Below are 11,235 nucleotides of genomic sequence, written 5' to 3'. Positions count from 1 at the left end.
TTTCTCATTAATTATGAAGAAAAGTCTGCTTCTGAGAATTTGTATTTTGAAAGATGATCACATGTCATTGGGTTATGTCACATGCTTAAAAGAGAAATGAGCAATTATTTATCAAGGATCAAGTTAATGCATACTCAAGAGCCATGACTTTGGAGTCAGACTACCTGAGTTTGAATCTCAGAGTTGCCAATGAGTTGTCTGCTTTTGGATTGCATCCTAATATGTTAAATAAGAACACTAATAGTACCTATCATGCAGAATTATGTACAAGTTAGGGTGACAGGAGTTACCATAATAGATAAAAATACAAATTTCTATCATTTAACCAGAATAAGTATCTTTCTAGGTTACAACAAATTCAAAACAGGTATCTCTGATCAGCAAACATCATTTCTATGTCAGGGATTCATCATGTTTGGCTCCAACTTCAGCATATAGAAGTCAACGTTATAATGTCTCCATCCCATTTCAGATGGAAAAGGTCTTTATGAGAAACTCCTGATAATGATACACTTTGCTTCCAGTTTCACTCCCTTGGTCAGACTCAATCATGTGATCACATCTAGGTACATGATTGGTTAGGAAATAGCCATGTAAACAGGAAGAAAAGGAATGGGTATGTGGGCAACTAGCCTAGTGGGAAGGTAGCCTCTCTCAATTACAAGATTATGTAAAATAAATGAGTTAGCACGTGTAAAGTATTCAGAACTATACTCAGTAAAAAATTTTAAACAAATTTTTAGTGAACACCTGCAATATCTACCATCTAGATTCTGCATTCACATTTTATAAAATTTGCTTTATAATATTCCTATATATTCATCCTGGCCTCCATCCATCAAACCACCTCACTTATCCAAAATTGTTCCAGAATAGTTGGGTGCTAAATGCTTCTATATATATATATATATATATATATATGATCACTTGAATTTCCATATTTGTTTATGGTTGTTTCTTTGAGGAAAATATTACATAAATCCAAACTCAAGCCTTAACTACGGAAATTAATGAGTTTTGACAAATGCATTTTACCTTAATAGGTTCCCTCTTGGCCTTTCTCAACCACCAACATCCTCCTTCCCCCTTCTCCCTGAGGCAAACTTGTTTTTTTCCCACCTTAAATTACTTTTGCCTGTTTTAGAACTTAATATATTTCGTATAACACAGTTTGTAGTTTTTTGTCTAAGGCTTCTTTCATGTAGCATAATGTCTTATGAATTTACTCATGGTGTTTATGTATCAGTATTTCATTCATTTATATTAGTGATTAGTATTCCATTACATGAGTATATCAGAGGATTTGTCCCTTAATGAATACATAGGATATTATTCATAACGTGTCATAAGTACTCTTGTATAAGTCCTTTTATGGACATGTCATCATTCATTTTGAGTGACTACCTAGAAGTGAAATGATTGGCCACAAGGCAGGTATATATTTAGTTTTATGAGAAACTACATTAAAAAATCCTTTTGAAAATACAGAAAGATACCATAAGCAAAAGAATGTGCATGGAACTAGTGATTCTTTTCACTGATTGGATATCAGGGTGCCCCCTGGGGCAGACAAATAAAGATACTGAGCTCTGACTCAAGCCAATACTGATGATTAATGTTGGAGGTCCTAATGTTTCTAACACTCCAAAAAAGTTCGCAGTATAGCTGGTACTAATAATTGTGGCTCTGGGTCTCCCTGAATTCAATTATAAGAGGAGATTTTACCTACATGAGTATCCTCAGAGAATAACATCATGCTGAATTCAAAGAATATGGACAAAATATCTTTGTTGAACTGAAATGCTAAACATGTGGCTTAAATATTAAATATGAATATGTTTACTCTAAAATATAATGAATATTAAGTACAGAAATCTAAGCACTCAAGAAATTTCAGTTAAGTCTCTTGCATTATGCATGTAATTCACACTTGTATTGTCAGAGTTAACAAGTAACAATTAATGACAAAGATCATTTTTGTCAACTTTCCATAAACTCTGGTCAGATGCTCAGGAAAGACTTGCCTAATAAGTGAAAAATGGAGTAAAATGGATTGGTTTTTATTGCAATTAATATAGTATCAGAGAATTCACATTCAGAATTTGAGGATGAATAGTTACTAGCCAGTGTTTTTAATTTTAAGTATGAGGTAGGTCTCATTATGCTAACTTCTTTTTTTAAGGATTTATTTATTTTTTTATTTATTTAGTATAGTGAGAGAGCGAGAGTGAGAGCGAGCGAGAGAGAGAGCTATCTCTCATCTGCTGATAAACTCCTTAAATGGCCACAATAGCTAGGATTGGGTCTGAAGCCAGAAGCCGGGAACCCAGGTCTCCCACATAGAACTCAAGTAGTTGAGCCATCATCTGTTTCCTTCCCCGGCATATTAGCAGGGAACTGGATTGGAAACAGAGTAGCTGGGACTTGAACTGGTACTCTGATAAGGGATATGGAGGTCCCAAGCTGTGGTAACCTGCTGTACCACAACACCCATCCCATTACACTAACTTCTGTGAGTCTAAAGATCATGGAGAAATCCCCAAGGTCTAATCAAATATATGTCCCGGGATTCAATATTTACTTCAGCTCCAGGGAGTCAATTTCATGTCTCAATCACATGGCCTTAATATTTCCTCAATGACCTACATTTTGAATTTCAGATAATTTGTCTTGCTTATAAATTTATAGAAGGCAGTCACCCATGTCTTGATCAGATCTAGATCCAGTTAGGAAAAAATGCCAAGAAACCGCAAATATTCAGATTTTCTCTACTTACCTGTTTCTGACTCTTTGCTTTTTCTTTGTATTTTCTTCTCTTCAGATTGCACAAGCCCTAGGACACTTTTGGTTCCATCTAAGGATCCAAATCACATTAGGAATCTAGAGACTATTACATAACATTGATGTATGGTATTTATTTCCAATCTGCCTCTTATAAAACCACTCTTAGAACTATACACCCTATTTACAGGTTATTATTTAGTTTGCTAGAGTCATTTGAGGTCATTTTTGGAGGATTCTAAGAAAATTCAAATTATTGAAAATTCAAATCACAGAGTTGTGATTCAGATGTGCCTCTTAGTATTCTCTTGTTTTCACTCAAAAATGTTAATTGAATGAAAAGATGACTCATGATGTAAAATAGAAATGCATGACCTATGGCAGCAGCAGACCTATCTTCTGAAGCATTTGCTGCTTTAACAACCTTAAGTTAACGCTGTTTAAAATGAGAACAACAGCTATGTCTCAACATGTATATTATTAGGATATGATGAAATGATTTATGCTAGAATGGTCTATAAACCTTAGAACTCTGTGCAGATATTGTTATTAACCCAATAAGCCATGATCCTCAAGTTCACACCCAGGGAACTTCCCTGTGTTCACAATGAAGACTTTCTATTGTCTTTGTTTTATGGTGACTTAAGGGATCTTTCTAGGGCCAACTACTGCCTTTGGAGGAACTGTGCTTAAAGCTAAAGTCTGTGTAGCCAATGAGAAGAAGTAAATTAAAAAACTGATTGTACAATATTGAGCCATATCATGCAATGTCTGTCTAGATATGTATGCTGGATGTTTTGGCAAATGTTGAATCAAAATCCAGACAGATTTTTCTGGGCTAGGATTCAAAGGGTTTTTGTTAAGCTCAAGTTTTTCATTCCCAAGCAAGAAACATTTTCTTAATAATGTAATCATCCATGAAAAAGCAATCTTCTTTTTCTAAGAAAGTCTTTCTTTGGAGAAATCTTCTGTTCAATGTTAAGGACTCAAGCCCACTAAATGATCCAGATGGTTATGTGCTAAGAGATTTTTACCAAACTATTTTCTTTTAAATGCACCTTCATGTATTGTAGAGTCTTTAGACCATAGTTAGTTTGCCTAGAGCAATTTTTCAGTGAAATAGATCACCCTAGTAAAGAAACTGTTAGCTTGCCATTGTGGACAGAGTGCACCTGTTCTGGACTTTTGCCACTCAATTAAACTTCATTTCATCTTTTTATTGTATATATATTAGAGGTATACAAAATGAAGTTTGAGTGTACTTATCTCGATATACACCTACATGGTAAAGTGGTTTCTGTAGTTAAGCAAATTAACATCCCTTTCATCTCATTCCCTTCCCCCCTTCCTCCTTCCTCTCTTCTTCCTTCCTCCTTTCCTTCCTTCTTTTCTTTTTCTTTACATATAGAAAAATTGCATTATGAACTCATTAGTGGTGAAAAAGCATACGTAAAATTCTGCAAAGTACAAAGTTAACAGAATATATGGATTTAAGTATATCATTTTGTGACTATTCTGTGGGAAATCAAGCTTTTAAGTAATGGATCAAAATACCAAAAGTATTTTCATATATATTTATAGTTTACCCAAAGGACTTTGGTTTCCTGGGCCCTTCCTGATTCTGGATATCCTACCTCTGGAGATTTGGGAGAATTTGCTTTGGAAGAAGCAGAATGTTTCACAGAGAATCTGAAAGAAAGGACATATTTTATTCTGTTGTGCCCATGAATTTAGTCTGCTTTATTTTTCCACTGCACTTATGGTTATTGAATCACCTTTCTTGGATCCCGCTATTTTACAGGTTTCTTTCATCTTAAAAATCTGAAAAAAAAAAAAAAAAAAAAAACAACAACAACACAGTGTTCACTTACTACTTCCTTTTCAAAGCATTCTGCCTTTAATTTCATACAGCTTGTCTTACCACCCTGGTTCTGCACCCAAGGCGTCATCTGCTAACCTGCTTTTCACCTAAAAAGACTGTGAAGTGCAGAGTGAGGCTGTTTCTTACACAAGTGATTAAACCTTGGCTTATGCTTATCTCCGGCTCCTTCCTGGGATGGTCAGCAGTTTTCTCTGTTAGTGTGCTGCTCTTTAGCCTTTCCTTGGTTTCCTCTGCAAGCCAGGCTGCTGGATCTTCTTGGCCCAAACCCCTTGCTTTTGCTATCTCTTGATAGTGACAATAAGAACCTAACTAGGTGCAGTCAGTATAAGCCTCATCTGGACATGGTCTGGTCAGTGTGCAATAGGTGATCGGCTGAAGTCCGACTGCTGTGATTGGCTGAGGCTCAGCAGTTATAAAAGGGTACTGTTAAGTTAGTTTGTAGTTAGCTTGCATAAGAAGGTTTTAGTACTAAAAAAAATGGAATGAGGGGCAGGCATTTTGGCCCAGCAGGTTGAACCACCTCCTACAGTGTTGCATCCCATATGAGTGAGGTTTTGAGTCTCAGCTGCCTTACTTGTGATACGATCCAACTACCAGCTAATATGCCTGGGAATGCAGCAGATGATAGCCCAAGTTCTTGAATCTCTGCCACTTACATTGGGAGACCTGACTGGAGTTCCAGGCTCCTGACTTCAGCTTGATCAACCCCTAACTGTTGTGGGCACTTGAGTAGTGAAGCAGTGGATAGAAGAGCTCACTCTGTCCTCCCTCTCTCTGTAGCTCTGCCTTTCAAATAAATAAATAAATAGTTTAAAACAAATAAAGTTGCAGTTCACTACATATGGAGGCAGCTTTGGGCAGAGCTGAAAATCCATGTGGAGGCAGCTGTAGATCCAAAATATTTCAATATTTATCAGGTTGCAACATCTTGTGGCAGCTTTGGTGCTAGCTGTTGCTTCTCCACAGCTAATCATCAAGTAAGTGTAACTTGAAATCCTCATTTCTTTTCTACCTTCTTAGGTCAAGTTCTTGCTTGCTATATGTCTTCTCACCTGAGGTCTCTCCTGCCCACCCCACCCCCCATAAAGCAATTCTATAGCCACTGTCAGACTGCTGTGCCTCACAGGTCAATGACAACAGCAACAGTAAACTTCCTGACTTCTTTATAAAAGCCAGATCTTTATTGTGAGGTACCTATGTCTTATCTCACTAACCCTAACAAAATTCCTAAGAGAGTTATCTTAGTTTCAGCTTTACAAATGAAAATTAAGGCTCATAAAGGTTGAACAGGCTGGCGCTGCCGCTTAATAGGCTAATCCTCTGGCTGCGGCACCGGCACACTGGGTTCTAGTCCTGGTCAAGGCACCGGGTTCTGTCCCCGTTGCTCCTTTTCCAGGCCAGCTCTCTGCTGTGGCCCGGGAGTGCAGTGGAGGATGGCCCAAGTGCTTGGGCCCTGCACCAGCATGGGAGACCAGGAGAAGCACCTGGCTCCTGGCTTTGGATCAGCGTGGTGCGCCAACCACAGTGTGCCGGCTGCAGTGGCCATTGGAGGGTGAACCAATGGTAAAGGAAGACCTTTCTCTCTGTCTCTGTCTCTGTCTCTCTCTGTCTCTCTCTCTCTCACTGTCCACTCTGCCTGTCAAAAATTTAAAAAAAAATAAAAAAATAAAAAAATAAAGGTTGAACAACTTGACCAAGTTCACACAAGAGTTTAAATGGCAAAGTTGGGATTCAGAGCAGGTCACCTGTCTCTGCAGCACATGAGCACTTAGCACATGAGTGGCCTGGCATTTGGAACCATTGTGTGGCCTCCTAGGTATAAATCTGTTGGACTCCAGCTTTTTCCTTGGACTTCACCAGGCCTTTATATTTAGTGGGAGAGACCCTCCCTCTGACCTGCATCATATGGATGCTCTAGTTCCTGGAATGTATGAAAGTCACAGAACTTGGAATCCCTCATATGGGACCCTGTTGACTTGTCTCATTCTTCTAATTTGCACCCTGCCACACATCAACAATGCACACATCCATAAGAATTGTTCTTATACTCTTTGGCTTCTATTAGAACTCAGGCTATTATCTGCCAGAGATATTGCTCTTATACTTCAAAACGACTTGGGTATAAACCTGGACAGAGCTTTTTGTGAATTGCAATTTATACTAGCAAACCTTCTACTGAAGGTTCCATAACTTTCAACTCCACTTAGTTAATTCAGCAGTTACCTGTCAGGTACCTAAGACTGGTCAGTTCTGACATTATTTTCCTGTTTATCTTATCCTAATTAAAATTCACACTGTGTTCTCTTTTTGAGACAAGCCAACTAATCCTGATTCTGAGTAGGCAGGCTTGATTTTGTTCCCTCCTCCTTTCTATTTGCCTCTGTTCCATGCTACTTTTACCTTAATTCAAATCTTGGTTCTCCCAGGGGGGTCTTTTCTCTTTTTTTTTAAAGATTTATTTATTACACAGAGAGGGGAGAGGCAGAGAGAGAGAGAGAGAGAGAGAGAGAGAGAGGTCTTCCAACTGCTAATTCACTCCCCAACTGGCCGTAATAACCGGAGCTGTGCCGATCTGAAGCTAGGAGCCAGGAGCTTCTTCCAGGTCTCCCACGTGTGTGCAGAGGCCCAAGGACTTGGCCCATCTTCCACTGATTTCCCAGGCTATAGCAGAGAGCTGGATCGGAAGTGGAGCAGCTGGGTCTCAAAAGGGTGCACATATGGGATGCCGGCGCTGCAGGCCAGGGTGTTAACCTGCTACGCCACAGCACTGGCCCCTCCCAGGGGTCTTTTCATATCTCCATAGCCCTCCACCATCTTGAGCAATTTTACCAATGCGTTATTTTTCGACAACTGAATGCAACCAGCCCATATGAAAGGATGTGCATCGCATCAGATCAGTGATTTTCAAGCCTGGCCACACATGAGTCACCTGAGAAGCTTTCAAAATATAGAAAACAGATCCAGGTTCAAGTCCAAGTGAATTTAAAGCTATCTACCAAGAATTCTCTGAATTTCCAGTGCTTCTCCATGATAAACAATAATTATTCATGGTACTTCTTGTGTTTTTTTTTGTTATTCAATGAACTCATAAATTATATACAGCATGTAAACAACTCATCCCAAAGCCTGACATATAATAGGTGGTTGGTGAATGCTAATTAGTTCTCTTAGTCTTTATTTTCACTGTCACAAGTTTTATAGCCTTCATTTGTTTTTTATATATATATATATATATATATATATATTTATGGCTTATTCATCCAAAGTTTTCTGGCTTACTTTTGACCTTCAATTATCCCTTTTAGCAGCTTTCTCTGACATTTTGATACTAAATTCATTAATTGCTCTTCATATTTCTCAAATTGTATACAATGATATTTTATGCCACCTACTCATTTTCTGCTTTTAGTCTAGATCCTTGCTTTTTTATACTTACTTTATTCTAGCAAATACTGAAGTAAGCCTTAACATTTCATAATCATTGACTTGATGTGTTTTATAACACTTACTTAATTTAAATTACCTTTGTTAAATGTTATTAGAAGACCTTGTAACTTCTTAAAATTAAAATTCTTTGTCTGATTAGAATAGCCTAGAGAGGCAGGAAAGATGGAAGATAATTATGAGGCTAAAAGAGATCCTGGATATTATAAGTGCACATGAAGCAGTTGAGAACACAGATAAGATGAATCACCAAAGTTTATAACACTAATTAGTGGTAGATATACATTTCTTAAAAATTTTACTTAAGTTATACGAGTTTCATATACATAGATTTAGTAAGTGGCACTTTCACCCCCATCCTCCTTCCCACCCAGGCTTCAACCCTTCCTCCTACTCCCTCTTGGATTCCCACTCTCAATTTTTACAATGATTTATTTTCAATATATCTAATGATCATATATTAATCAAACCCTAAGTAAATAATTCAACAAATAGTATAAAGAGAAAGAAAACAAAACAAAACAAACAAAACACTGTTCCTCAATGGAAGAGACAAGGGCTATAAGCAATCATTGATTCTCAAAATGTCTATTTCATTCCAATACATTACATTTCCAATTTTCTATTAGCTACCTTAGAATAGAGAAAACATTTGATATCTATCTTTTTTGGAATGGATTATTTCACTAAGTATAATGATTTCCAGTTATGACCATCTTGTTGCAAATGACAGGATTTCTTATTTTATAGCAGAGTAGTACTCCACAATGTATATATAAAATGATTTCTTTATCCAGTCAACAGCTGATGGACATCTGGGTTGATTTCCTATCTTAGCTATTGTGAATTATGCTGCAATGAACATGGAGGTGCAGATAATGCTTTCATATACTGATTTCTTTGGGTTTAGGTAAATTCCCAGGAGTTGGATGGGTGGATCATATGGTAGGTCTATGTTAAGATTTATGATATATCTCCACACTTTTTTCCACAGTAGTTGCACTGTTTACATTCCCACCAACAGTGAAACAGGGTACCATTTTCCCTATATCCTCGCCAGCATTTATTGTTTGGTGATTTCTGTATGACGGCCATTCTAATTTGGGAGGGATCCAGTTTCCCCAGCACCACTTGTTGAAGATACTGTCCTTGCTCCAGGGATTGATTATTTTAGCTCCTTTGTCAAAAATGACTTTATTGTAGACACCTGGATTGATTTCTGGAGTTTCTGTTCTGTTCCATTGGTCACATGTCTGTCACACCCAAGTCAGTGCCGGTTCAGAGGCTGGCAGAATAGCTGCAGAACAGCTGGTGGCCCTTTGGGACACAAAGTGGTCCTTACGTGCATCAGGGACTACTCCAGTGCTTTAGAGACAAGGAAATCTTCTGGGGGGCCCTTCGCAGAGTGGGTCCTGCCTTGGAAGAGTGCATCGTGGTGGAAGAGCTGAACAGGACAGAGTCACCGCAGCCTCCTTCAAAACCCACTGTTGCCTTTTGGGAAGTGGGTAACTCAGTGGCCTTCAGCAGCAGGCAGTGAAGGGCATTTCTCTGAAGAGGTGGAACTGCTCGTAGATGACAGCATGGAAACCACTTTGTGGAAGAGGCTGTTGCTTAAGAAGACCACAAAGAGGAGGCTCAGTGGAAAAGCAGTGCTTGCAAGGGTCTTTTGCCTCATTGGTGCTGATAATGAAGACAAGAAGTAGGATAGAGGGGCCAGCGCCGTGGCTCACCTGGTTAATCCTCTGCCTGCAACGCCAGCATCCCATATGGGTGCTGTGTTCTAGTCCCGGTTGCTCCTCTTCCAGTCCAGCTCTCTGCTGTGGCCCTAGAGGGCAGTGGAGGATAGCCCAAGTGCTTGGGCCCCTGCACAAGCATGGGAGACCAGGAGGAAGCACCTGGCTCCTGGCTTCAGATCAGCACAGTGCTGGCCGTAGTGGCCATTTGGGGAGTGAACCAACAGAAGCAAGACCTTTCTCTCTCTCTCTCTCACTGTCTATAACTCTACCTGTCACATAATTTAAAAAAACTTAAAAAAAGAAGTAGGATAGAATGGAGCAGCCATGGATAATGGATAAGGGAAATGGATCAGAACTGCATTGCTCTGAGAAAGCCAAGGGCAAACTAGATCAAAGAAGTAAGATCAAGACTGCTGGTGTACTTCAATCCTTGATTGAACTTTAGATATTACAAGCATATTTGTGGCATGATAAGAGGAATACAGTTCACCAACAAGGTTGGCTGCCAAATTGTCTGGAGGAGCAAAAGAGCTGGCAGCAAAGGGCAGAAGAGCATGTGAGCAATTTTTTGCTGTACTCAGGAATGTGTGAACCTTGCTGCCTGATCCTTCAATGCCAGGTCAGCCATCTCTTGAAACTAAATGGCATTGGCAGATTCGCTAGGCCCACAGGGGGATCCACAAAGAGTACTGAAAAGTGATATAAGGAAGAATTCCAGCCATCACTACACATTTCCATGTAACAATGAATTGTCAGTCATTTGGGCTGGTACTGACTGAAGCACTGGGACTGATGAAACAAGGGGACGCTCAGCCTGAATCCTCCACAATTACAGCACAACAGGAAGTCCCACTAATGAAGCATGGCTCCCTCTCCTGTTTCTGCTCCATTCCCTGGGCTTTCCACTTTGCCAGGACCCTACCTGCCTTTTGATCTTGCTCTTATCTCTCTTGCTGGACTCGAGCACAGAACATAAAGATGGTACAAATACCCCAAATGGAGTGTTTGAATTCCATGGTCTATACCTTGGATACTTATAGGAAATTTGGAAATATCTGTAATGAAACAGATCTTTCAGAAAAATCATTTGTTTATTTAAAAGGCAGAATTACAGAAAGAGAAGGAGGGGTCGGGGAGAGAGAGAGAGAGAGAGATCTTCCATCTGCTGATTCATTTTCCAAATAGCTGCAATGCCATCCAGGTCACCTATATGAGTGGCAGGGCTGCAAGCACTTGGACCATCTTCCATTGGTTTCCCAGGCGCATTAGCAGGGAGCTGGATTGGAAGTGGAGCAGCCAGGACATGAACCAGTGCCCACTGGGATGGTCACAGCTTAACCTTACTATGCCAAAGCACCAGCCCCCACAATAGGTTCTTTTTTTTTTTTTTTA

The sequence above is a fragment of the Oryctolagus cuniculus genome, chromosome 6, assembly GCF_051225735.1.
Source record: "Oryctolagus cuniculus isolate XC-2025 breed Fujian yellow rabbit chromosome 6, ASM5122573v1, whole genome shotgun sequence".
NCBI classification, from domain to species: domain Eukaryota; kingdom Metazoa; phylum Chordata; class Mammalia; order Lagomorpha; family Leporidae; genus Oryctolagus; species Oryctolagus cuniculus.
This window is presented reverse-complemented; position numbering follows the sequence as displayed.